The sequence below is a fragment of the Schistocerca serialis genome, chromosome 2 (genome assembly GCF_023864345.2).
Source record: "Schistocerca serialis cubense isolate TAMUIC-IGC-003099 chromosome 2, iqSchSeri2.2, whole genome shotgun sequence".
Taxonomy (NCBI): Eukaryota; Metazoa; Arthropoda; class Insecta; order Orthoptera; family Acrididae; genus Schistocerca; species Schistocerca serialis.
Genome location: NC_064639.1, coordinates 68,674,794 through 68,687,424, shown reverse-complemented (window position 1 = coordinate 68,687,424; position 12,631 = coordinate 68,674,794). Strand labels below are relative to the sequence as shown.

Sequence of the window (12,631 nt, the reverse complement as noted above, 5' to 3'; positions counted from 1 at the left end):
GAATAAAGTACGTTTAAAATTAAAAAAGTACGATATATGGAATAAAAACAGCCACCAGCAGCGGAAGGTAGCAGACGAAAGCTCTTGACATAGGTTTAAACCCATAGAAATGAGCCTTCTTCGTAAGTCTTATTACCTAGAATTAAGTACATACCCTCTTCATAAGCGTTCCTAATAAAATGTTGTGCATGTATGTACAATCATGTCACTGCTTGTGTAATTTTCATAAGCCTACTTGTGCTATTGTGACAATTTTTGATGCTTTCTGTTACCCACTGTCTCCAGAATTTATGTTATAAAAATGTTCAGATTTTGGCATGTGGTACAGTTACATCAGCTGTTAGCTGCGGCTGTAGACGGCTGGGTGTATCACGGCCGTAGAGGCGCAGTTTTCTGTTCACACATGAATGTTGCTCCGCCAGTTGTATGTTTGTCCGCTGCTGGTCACATACGCCACATCTGATATGTCTATTATTTTATGTATGCCAGCCAGACGGCTGTTTTTACGATTGTCAATTGTAATTACAACTACGCCTATTGGCGGCACATTATGATCAGCATGTAAAACGGAAGTTGGGGCTTAATTTAATAATTCATAACTTTTGGCCTCTTTGAAATATGTCAGTGCCAATGTTAGGCACTTGGCCAGCCGGCCACTCTGCTGTGTTTTGCGCGTGACCATTCAGACTGCATTTATGAGAACAAGTGGAGGTATTTTTACTGCATATTGTAAAAACTTTCCCTGTGTGTTTGTTGTGTTTTTATAAAATCCTAGTTTTCTGAACGTTACATTTTTATCTGTATATATTTATTTCTAGTTAATAGGACTTCTGAAGATGGTCCATTTATGTGGGTTGGAACCTAGGTCGGTAGCTTCTGACTACTACTATCTTCCGCAGCCGGTTGCTGTTTCTATTCCATGTGTTACATTTGCACAATTGCTGCACATTAAAAATTGCGTTTCCATTCGTCCTTACGTATTTTATGCTTCACGGAAATGCTCACGAAAATTCTCATGGAAATGTTACTGTTTATCTCGTAGTCTTCAGTAAACGTTTATTGATGTTGTAAGCTTTGTACATTAAAAGGAAAACGATTATATGACAAAATTGGAGTCCAAACTAATTCCATTAGCACGGAGATACAAATTATGATAAATGTCTTGTGGCGACGTAAACATTTGACAAGTAGCCTAACTGTAATATCTTTGTGTCTCCGTGACGGACGAGTTAACAGCATCTCTGTGTGTTCTCCTTGGTTTTGTAAGATCTCTTTCACTATAGTTTACAATTGCTCCCAAAATCCAATTTCGTAAACCGATTGGGCTGTCAGGTTATGTCTTGTTTCCAAAACAGGCTACTAATACGGACAGAGTGATTTATTGTGCAACGGAAAAGAAGCAGAAATGTGAGACTGAGCATGAAGATGTCTACCTCTAATATTTAAGTGAAGACCTACAGAAACTGTGCTGACTAAATCAGAAAATTGAAAAGCTGTTTTCCATACGGCGTATTTAACAGGGCAAGCAAATCCGCTTCAGACCTCAACAAGTGAACACGACAGCGAAAAATGTTTTCCGAAATTCGGTTTTCGTCTTCCGGATGATATGTTACATGTGAGCGTAGTGTTTGTTTTCGCTCCGGAGTATTTTGTTCCTTGGTTTTCGCTATTGATTAAATGAATAAAATTATAACATTTGCGATGTCGGTATTCATTTGTAATTCGTAGCTCCCTCAGTTCCACAGAAAAGACGGGAACAGTGTGTAGTCGTTGCTGTGAAGAAGGATGGCTTTTGGCGCGTTATGTATTGTGAGCAGGTATTCGACAGCGAAATCCTTTTTCAAATGCGTCACGCATTTTTCCCATGATCAGCCATTAATTGAAAAGAGAACATTACAACTTCAGTAGTCACACACGTAACGCATATTTTAACATATCATACAACTGGTACGGTGGCGTATACACGCATTGGGTCGGAAATTACAAGGCAGCGAGCGAGCAGCACTGGGAACTTAGTGACATTTCAAGAAGCAAATGGCAGACAATTAAAAGCAGAAGTACACTAGTGGCGGTTGGGTGTTATCTTACGCTGAGATTGTGTGGCCTTCAGAGATGAAGGGCAGTTAAAGCTGGCCAGCTAAGTTTATTGCAGAAGACTAAATGCATGTAACGGATGCTTACAATTAAAGTGCAGCTATGGCAGTGAAACTTGGTACATTTCTAATACATTAGATGTACGCTGGAAAAAAAAATTAGTTCCAGTTTCGGCCATGATGTACAAATGTGGCGCTGTCTGTGCAAGAAATACGTATAACAATGTTTCCATACGCAATGGACTGGGAACCAGACGCGGGTAGAAAAGGTCAAACAAGCGAGAAAGGCGCATGTTGATACTATTAACAACCCCTTACAAAAATTTGTTGAATATAAGCACTGGAGACATTGACGAGAAGCTGTATAGCGCCAGATTTGCTCATGGTGGTCAAAATTGGAAGGTTTTTTTTTTTTTTTTTTTTTTTTTTTTTTTTTTTTTTTTTTTTTTTTTTCCAGCGTGAACAGCGAGCGAGGTGGCGCAGTGGTTAGCACACTGGTCTCGGATTCGGGAGGAAGACTGTTCAAACCCGCGTCTGGCCAGCGTGATTTCCATAAATCGCTTCAGGCAAATGCTGGAATGGACCCTTTGACGGGGCACGGCTCATTTTCTTCGCCATCCTTCCCTAATTCGATGGGACCGATGACGTCGCTGCTTGGACCCGTCTCCCAAGTCAATCACGGTCGTAAATCGGTTCCGTGAAAATACGTGTGAATATCTAGCCAGTTTCTCTACGCTGTGATCATCACACTCCATACAGGACCTCTGTGAGTGCCTGCAATTTAATTATAACCACTTGGTATATACTGCTGAGCTGTGTTCCGTCACACAGTTTTAATCTTCCTTGAAGTTCAAAACATCGCACTTTTCGTCACTGAGGGAAAGATTAATTCTAACAATAATGCGTAATGATTTTCATCATTGCTTTCTCCACTCTCTTACGGCACGTCATACTAAGGGGTTGAAAATTAGGAAATTTTATTAAAACTCATTCGCATTGCTACAAGCAAAGCGCAGTCACGTCAGAGGCAGAGACGGAACCAGGAAATGAGCAGTGTGTCGCAGGTGAGCCAGGCCTCCGCATACTGCAACACTGTGATGAGACAGAGGGAGGGCGATCTCAGCAGAAATCAGCATGGGACAGGAAACCAACAGAAACGCGACACGCATATTCGTTACTCACATGCATATTCGTCGCTCAGGTGGCGTGACCTAACGGACACCTGGTCGAACGATGGGTTGCTCCCTCTCCCTCACCGCAGCAACCAGTTCCCGTTACTCTTGGGTCCCCTCCCCCTCCCCCCCCCCCCCCCCCCCGCACCATCACACCCCTCGTCCTTGGCACTGTGAAGGTGACTTGTAGTTTGCAACGGTGGCATCTACTTTCCTATAGCAAAATGTTCTGTAGTAAAGACAGAGATTAGGGGTGAGAGTGAATGAAGTTTATGGACAGCTTCATCTCTAGTGACATCAAGTTTCAATGTGTATAAACTGAGTCAAGTTAGTTGACAAAGTGACAGTTATTGATTCTGTCTCCAAAAAGTCAGTATTCTGTTGTCAGCCTTTGTCAACCGGTTACCACTGACAGATACGTCAGAGAAAGAAATTTGGGATAAAAGTAGTGGCTCTGCCATTCAATCGAGTGTTCTCGTTCCACGATAAAACCTACGCTTCTCCAAGTACGGTTGTTTCCAAAATATCTGGCGGCTGCCTCGGGTCTTCCGCCCATTCACACCCAGAAAGGTCACCCTCCGTCATCACAGCACTCCGAGATGATTAAAAATCATGAATGTTCAAGGTTTGTTACAGCAATGGACGTAGCAGTGCCTGGGCACATTCATTTTACTCTCCTCTCTGGTATATTGTTGAACAGATGACAGTATATTAATTATCTAGAACGTAAACGTATTATCGCATATGAGGAACACAGACCTTTTAATTATGTTTTAGCCACTTAACAGAAAGCCATAGTTCGAAAAATCTAGTAGAGAGACTGCTTACACTACGCTTCTTCGTCTTCTTCTGGAGCTTTTGTTTCGGCACATTCGACCCCTACGAGATAGGACTGACGAAGGACACCGACAAAGTTCTAGTAACGGCAGCTCATTTCGTATTATCGCGAAATTACGGAGAGAGTATCAGCGAAATTATATGCTTGTTGAAGTCGTCAATTTGTAAAACAGGCGCTTTTCGTTCGGCTAGACGTTTGACAAAATTTTAATCACCAACTTTCACCTCAGACGGTGAAACTATTTTGTTTAGTTCCACATACAGAGGGAGAAATGACCATCGTAGTAAAATAAGAGAACTCAGACGTCGCAAGTGGGCTGTTTTTCTCTCAGGTGCTGCTCGAGAGTGGAACAGTTGAAAAAGGTCTGAAAGTGGTTCTATGAAGCAGCTGCCAAGTACTTAAATCTGTATCGCAGAGTAATAGTGCAGATGTAGGTGAGCATTGCGGGATAGGGAATCTTGGTAAGACCTGTTGCAGGCACTTATATTACAAAAGTGTGACGAAGCTCACGTGCATAGCGAGGGGTAGGAATAAAGTTTGGTAGAGATATGGGAGAAGTGCCACCAGCTCAGTTGGAGAACCAAGGGAGTAGAACCTGCAATGGTAGAGCCGCATCGGGTTCACCAAACGCTACCAAATCACTGAGAAAGTATAATCAGAACGGCAGGATGGTGAATTGCACCTCGTTGCTACCGGAAACGAATCCTTATCCTGAAACGCAGCGCCAGGACAGACGTTCGATCTAGTAGAGAGATGTCTCTGAAACAGGGTCAGCTAAAAGAGACTGATTCAGAGCATCGATTCTGCGATATAGTCCTCGTTATCATAGCACTGGAGCTAGCAGCTGAGAATTAAAAACTTGTGTGTGCTGGTAGAAGCTAGATGTGAATGAGCGTTCAATAGAAACGTATCCTAAGGTGGTAGTACTGTAAGTTCACATGCACAAAAAAATTAGCGACCTAGCACAATGCACTCGCAAGTAATAATGATTCAGCTGTAACTGTCGACGGCAATTAGCATACAAGGCGGCGTTCCGAGTGTATTGTCTCACGGTGAGCTGCAATAAAAGTAAAACTGATTCGCTGACGTTAGAACGTTATATCGCTCTAGTTGCCCAAGCAGACACTGCAGAGTTCGTCTGTTTCCAGTTAACTGTCGTCAACCGCATTTCTGCCAGGTAAGTCAGACGCAGTAGCCAGATCACCCGGATGTACAGTGTTTTGGCTCCGTATCAAGAATACTGTTTAGATACTACTACCACAGTCCAATATAAATTTCATTTTCTTCCTTTTCTATTCCTCCTCAGCAAAGATAAAATTGTGATAGCGTACCTGAGGTTTGTGTTTGCTATGTACTCTGTGTAGTTGTCATCTAAGGAGTAACTATTTTTCATCTAGTATTGCTTTGGGATTACACATATACTAACACGATGACTTTTGCGTCCATAAATGGCTGTATTCGAGAGATAAATTTAAAGAATGTAATAATTCGCGAGAGACGAACTTCGTAATACATCGATAATTCACTGTGTGAAAATGTGACAAAGCAATATCTAGAGATTCATAGTTGTCTGAAATATGCGAGTCATGGCCTCTGTGTCGTAAAAGTGTAAATGAATGTGCTAGTTTTTGGCTGTGCAACGTGTTTACGCGTTCATCGTCATAAGTAAATCTTTCTTGAACTATTGTGTGAAATCTTTTGAAAAGGCTGTGAGCCCCGCTGGTTTACGGCGATGCGACGAAATGTGGTCTGCATGTTTACACTTGACTTGTGCTGTTATTTTCGGGCATGGGTTCCCATTCAAAATATTATGTACTCATTCTCCTTTACATGCCTTAGAAGTCTCAAACGGGAATTTCCGAACACCCTGTATGCATTTTGTAAGCTGTTTATTATCTGGCAATCGCTGCTTACTGACCTCATGTAGAGTGCGAAATAACTCGACGTGTTATGGAAACTGTTTTCCTTTTTCATGTGGCACATAGAACACAAAGTAAGTGTATAACAGAAGAAAGTGTCTGACCGTGAATTTACCGTTTGATGATTTTGGCGTACCATTTTATTATTAGAGCCAAGCATATTAGTTCCTCGCCATAAGAAGTGATGACTCTAATCCACGAGAAAAGAACAAGAACTTCTGCCGTATCCCGTTATGTTAATTTCCAGGAGTGCCGCTAAGTTTAGAGTATGGAGTATGGATTGGGGTACGCAGTTCGCAAACAGGAGACGACGCCAGGCTGCCTACGACAGTTAAGTAATTTGCGTTAAACATTCCGGCTGCTAAAAGGCGTTTTCACCAGAGTAGTTATAACTTGTTAAACGTTCTCTCTTCATGTACGCAATTCGCTTAAACACAAATTTAATTAATCTTAAGCAGCAGTTTTGTGACTTTTCATTGTAGTGTCGCAAATCAATAAGTGGTTGTTCCATTATCGTTTAAATCTCTTCTGTTAACTCAAAACAACTCTTACGTCGTTGTTGAGACTAGTTCTGGAGGTAAATTATTTTAACTGTAAGAACTGATTCGATAAGTTTACGTGCTTTATAACATCATTTGGTTTCTGAAAATTTTCTGCTGATCCGCGTAAAATTCAGCTTCTTGCTATCCTCGTCTTTCCCTGTGTTCAAGTGTTTATTTCCCGATACTTGTAAGTTATACTCTTCTATTTGTGTGTACATTTCAAAATGTGAGGGATTTGTAGCATTTACGCTAGGTATTAGGAACACGCGTGGCTGTTGAATTCGCCAATACTGCAGAACTGGTGAATCAGGTTTCTTCGTTGTTGCGACGGCTTTTCATGTCATTTTACTGATTCTGCCGTATCTGAAAGACCGCTTCAACAAAATTTTTCCATTTTAAGGCAAAAAGTTTCATTAGATAGTAACCCGTTTCGTCACAAGACGTAAGTTAAATGAACTGGCGCCGTTACGTAATGACGCTATTACCACATTTCGTTCCATAGAAATTATTCTCACCTTGACTATGGGATTGCATTTTAAAAATATTGAAAAAGATGAAACTTTGGATATACTTCAGTTACAAAATAAATATGTCATCTTGTAAAAGAATTCATATCACGTGTGACAACTAAAGATGAGAATAAGATATTCAACCACAAAAATGTTTGTACATTGTCATGTAATACCAAAATCTCGTTTTCGGTTTGCCCATTTACTACACAATACTATCTCGAACAATGTACTGAGCGATCACACACTTATATGTTCATTAAGTGCTTTGAGAATGGCCTCGGAAGCCAGTTCACAACGAAATATATAATAAATATTATTGAGAATCAACAGTAGGCCTACTGTGTATTTCAAATTTTAATATACCAATGTTCTTCCATGTATCGACAGAACATTGTATAAATGGCATTTATAAATACGTTATCAACTTGCAGTTCCGTCTACATCTAAATGATTGATCTGCAGTTCACTGTTAAGTGCCACCTTCAAGCCATTTCTCTACCGTTCCACTTTCGAACAGTGCGCGGGAGAAACGAACACTTAAAACTTTTAGTGGGACCTCTGGTTTCTCTTACTTTATTATGTTGATCATCTCTCCCTATGTGCCTTGGCGCCAACCAATTATTTTCACACTCTGAGGAGAAAGTAAGTGATCGAAATTTCATAAGAAGGTACTGACACAACGAAAAACGCCTTTGTTTTAATGATTGCCACCCAATTCGAGTGTCATATCCGTGGCCCTCTATCTCCTACTTTGCGAAGATATAAAACTAACTGCTCGTCTTCGAATTTTTTCGATGTCCTCCGTCAGTGCTATCTGATGTGGATACCACACCGCACAGCAGAACCCCAGCGAGGCCAGATAAGTGCAGTCTCAGGTTTGCTTTCTCCACAACATTATCAAAATCATCGTTCCAATTTAACTTATTCGTAATTGCAATTCCTAAACATTAAGCTGAATTTACAGCCTTTAGATCTGTGTGATTTATCGTGTAAGAGAAATTTAGAGGATACCTTTTTATACTCATGTGGATGACTTCAAACTTTTCATTATTTAGAGTCAATTTCCATTTTTCTCGTCACACATGTATCTTGTCTAACTTATTTTGCAATTGGTTTTGATAATCTGATGATTTTGCAACACAGTAAATGACAGCATCAACTGCAAACACTCTAAGACGGCAGCTCAGAGTATCTCCTAAATCGTTTATGAAGATTGGGAACAGCAGAGGTCCTACAACACTCCTATCGGGAACTCCAGATACTACTCCTGTTTTACCCGATGACTTTTCGTCAGTCACTACGAACTGTCACATTTCCGATATTAATCACAAATCCAATCGCACAATTGAGACGACAGTCCGTAGGCAAGCAATTTGATTAGAGGTCACTTCTGGGGAACGGTATGAAAAGCCTCCTATGCCCTGTTGATAGCAGTCATTACTTCGTGAGAATAAAGAGTGTTTCACAGGAACGATCTTTTCTGAATCCGTGCTGGCTATTTGTCAATAAATCGTTTTCTTCGAGGTAATCCACAATGTTCGAACACAGTATATGTTCCAAAATACTACCATAAAACGACGTTGGTGATATGGTTCTGGAAGCCAGTGAATTAAACCTATTTCCTTTCTTGGGTTCTGGTGTGACTGTCGCAGATTTCCAGCCTTTACCTAGGGATTTTTCGAGAGGCGAGCGGTTGTATATGATTGCTAAGTATGCAGCTATTGTATCAGTATGCTCTGAAAGGAACATCACTAGCATACAATCTGGGCGGAAGTCTCGCCTTCATTAAGTGGCTTCTGCTGTTCCGCTACACAGTGGGTATCTACTTCTAAGTCATGTCGACTGTGTTTCTTGATTCGAATTCTGAAATATTTACCCCGTCTTCTTTCGTGACGGAATTTCAGAAAACCGCGTCTAGTAACTTTGCTTTTGTGGCAATGTCGTCAGTAACCTCGCCACTTTTATCGCGCAGTGAAGGTATCGATTGCGTCTTGCCACTGGTGTACTTTACACGACATGACTCTCTTTGGTTTTTTTCGCCAGATTCGGAGACAGAGTTTCCTTCTGGAAACTATTAAAAGTAACTCTGATTTACGCTAAATGTCGAGCTTCTGTGCAACTTTGCCATAGTAGAGGATTCTGCATTCTTTTAGATTTGGAATTTTTTTTCCTTTTCTTCTTCAACAGTATTCTGATATGTTTTGTGTACCAAAAGGCATCAGTACCAATTCTTATTAGTTTATTTAGTATATATCTCTCAATTTCCGTCCACACTATTTCTTTGAATGTAAATCACATCTGGTCTACGCTTACCTTGTCAAATTGGAAGGAATGGAGACTGTTTCTTAGGAAGACGTCAAGCTAAATTTCATCTACTTTTTAAATAGGTGCATTTCGCGTTTATTTTTGGAGGGTTGGAATGTTACAGTATTCAGTCGCGCTACAACGACCTTGCGCTCACTGATCGTTGTATCCGTCGTGGTGTTCTCTATTTGCTTTGGATTATTTGTTGCTAAGAGGTCAAGTATGTTTCCGCAACCATTTATAACTCGAGTGGGATCCTGAACCAACTTCTCAAATAATTTTCAGAGAAAGCATTCAGTACGATACCGGACGACGTTTCATGCCTACACCAACTTCAAATATCCTTTTTTCACCAATATATCGAGAGTAAACTGAAGTCACCACCAACTATACCTAGATGAAATGAGACTCAGGTTTCCTTTGAACTCTTCATGTATTATCTAAGTCGGGGGTCGGTAAAGGGAAACAATTACTAATTTATGTCAGTTGTCTACTATAACCTCTGCTCATACTAACTCACAGAACTATCTACTTCAATTTCACTACAAGATGAACAACTTCTGACAGCTATAAACACTCCAACACCAACTGTATTCAATCTATCCTTTCTGCACACTTTTAAATCGTATCTAAAAATTTCGGCTTTAGCCAACTTTCCGCACCTACAACGATATGAGCTTCTGTGCTTCCTATTAGCACTTAGAGCTCTGGTTCTTTCCGAACACAGCTACAACAATTTACAACTACAAGACTGTTTTTTTCTAGGTCTACCTTCCTGTGTTTTCCCAGTACCTTTCTAAACTGGCACCGTTTCTTTACTTTCCCAAGATCCTGTAACCTACTAAATCGCCCAGCCCCTTCCACACAGCCCCACTATCCTTGTAGCTGCTTCCTGTGTGTAATGTACCCATGATATGTTAAACGGAACCTGTAAACCCACTACCCTACGGCTCAAGTCCAGGAATCAGCAGCCCACACGGTCGCAGGTCCGTCAGAACATTTGATTTAGACCGTCCACTCGGTTCTGCACCGGAGGACCACAGTCGTTTCTGTGAACGATGCTACAGATGGTGAGTTCCACATTGATGTTGCAAGCAAGACAGTCTTTACTACTTCAGCTAGCCACCCAAAACCAACCACAACCAAACAGAATCTCTTTCAATCCAGAGGAAGAAGCATCGTTAATACTGAGATGAGCCACCACCTGAACCTGGCTGCAACCTGCGCTCTTCATGACACCCAATAGCAGACTTTTCACGTTTGGAATGCCTCCTCCAGGTAAGTACACAGAGTGCACAATCGATTCTTCTCATGACAGACATATCCCTAAGGGGTCCCATTACATGCCTAAAGTTGGAATTCCCAACTGCCAGTAATCCCACACTCTTTGAATGACCATACCTTGCAGGCGAGACTTCCTTTGAAACAGTGCATGCGATTGCTTCTGTCTCAGGGACACTGTAGGCCACAGCCCCCTGTGATGTCATTCGCTGTTTACCCGATGCTGAAGCGTCCTCGCACTCGACAATAGATGAGGCATCAACCTCAGTGCAAGGAGTAGCCGGGATGGTCAAAGAAGTGGACAGATCGGGGAACACACGGGCGCAGTGGACATCCCTTTCTCCTTTCTCCCTCCCCATCCCCTGCCAACACCACCTGCCCCGCACAGTGGTGCCCATTGCCCATTGGCAACAGCCTCAAGCAGTTCGACAGAAGTCAACACTGCCTGGAACCGTAAGTAAAGAGTCACCAGCTCAGCTCACATATGAACACACCAATCACTGTTCCTATCCGTTCTAAAAACGGCGAAAACATACTCTAGAGACCAACTATATAACTAAAACCAAGTCGTCCTGATCGAATCTTGTAAACATATTTATCAAACGAACGATGTACAAGACTTATCTGCTGCGGGAAATTAAGGTGTTGCCTCACTGATAGTCTAAACGACGTTGAATTGTTCAGATCAAAACAAACAGAAGCCTTTACCATACTAGAACGATACAAGAGCTGCGCGGAGTAGCACGGTGGTCTGGGCGGATTGCCTCGGTTTGTGCGGCTCCTTCTCCCGTCGGTCATTCGAGCCCTGCCTCAGGCATGGGTGTGTGTGTTGTCCGTAGCGTAAGCTAGTTTAAGTTAGATTAAGTAGTGTTTAAACCTAGGGACCCTTGACCTATGCAGTTTGGCAACAAATTTCCAAAATTTTGCCAATACAAGAGTCCATAAAGTTATGGTTCTTTATACTACAACTGCTATTCAAACGAAAGATTGTGCCTAGTAAGCGCTCAAACATGTAAGAAATTTAGAATTAAAGTAATAACCATGCACATGACTGAAAACTAATCGCTCTAGTTTGAAGCTCATAAAATTGTGTAACAAACGAACGGTGTACTCGCCTTTTCGGCTGCAAGAATGTAAGTTGCTGTTTCACTGATGGTCTAACCGACAATGGTTCGATTAACAACAGCGGCACATGGATACTTCCACTCCAGTGATAATAGCTCCATAGTTTTATTACCACTCGAGTGATAATAAGCTATATTGTTTTTTCCACAGAATTGTTACTAATGCTACGTTGTTATTTCCACTGTGTTGCACTTTCTTGAACACAAATGAATATTCGCCCACCTGACTCGATCAGGCGTTGTTGTTTATTGCTCTGTGCTTCGCTGGCTACGCCTGCATTAGGTAAAGGTTCATGTTCAGCTGATTTTTTTTTCTTCATTTTGGATGTTACATTTTGCTTCATGAAAGTCCCATTCAAATACGATTTTGAGTTTTTACACATACATTGTAAGTAAAATTCACAAAGTCTTCCTTTGGCTCTCTGCTCTCGAAACGAATAAACTTACCAGCGTGCAGACAGCCGCGCGCAGTGGCCGCGCGGCTTGAGGCTCCATGTCATGGACTGCGCGGCCCCTCCCGCCAGAGGTTCCAGTCCTCCCTCGGGCTAGGGTTTGTGTTGTTCTTAGCATAAGTTAGTTTAGGTTTGTTTAAGTAATGTGTAAGACTAGGGACCGATGACCTCAGCAGTTTGGTCTCTTAGGAATTCACACACTCTTTTCTTTTCTTTTTTTTTTTTTTTAAATTCTGAACTTTCAACTCGTACTCTGATCTGAGTGACGCTCTTAAGGATTTATCCCAAAAAGACTTTTGGGTCGTTCGTAGTTAAGTCGAGCATGAAATACCTGACAATTAATGACCGTTTTGTGTAGCCAGAAATACACACATCAAAAAAAGTTTTGCATCAC

At 41.5% G+C, this 12,631-nt stretch overlaps 1 protein-coding gene across 2 annotated transcripts in view; it reads left to right on the top strand.

The window, feature by feature from the left end:
* The first annotated feature begins 5,205 nt into the window (after positions 1–5,205).
* Positions 5,206–12,631, top strand: part of LOC126455446 (fatty acyl-CoA reductase 1-like) — a 238,813-nt gene continuing 231,387 nt past the window's right edge. For both annotated transcript variants that reach the window (XM_050091196.1, XM_050091197.1), the window contains exon 1: positions 5,206–5,280. The gene's annotated coding sequence lies outside the window, so the exon portion shown is untranslated. The remainder of the gene's footprint in view (positions 5,281–12,631) is intronic.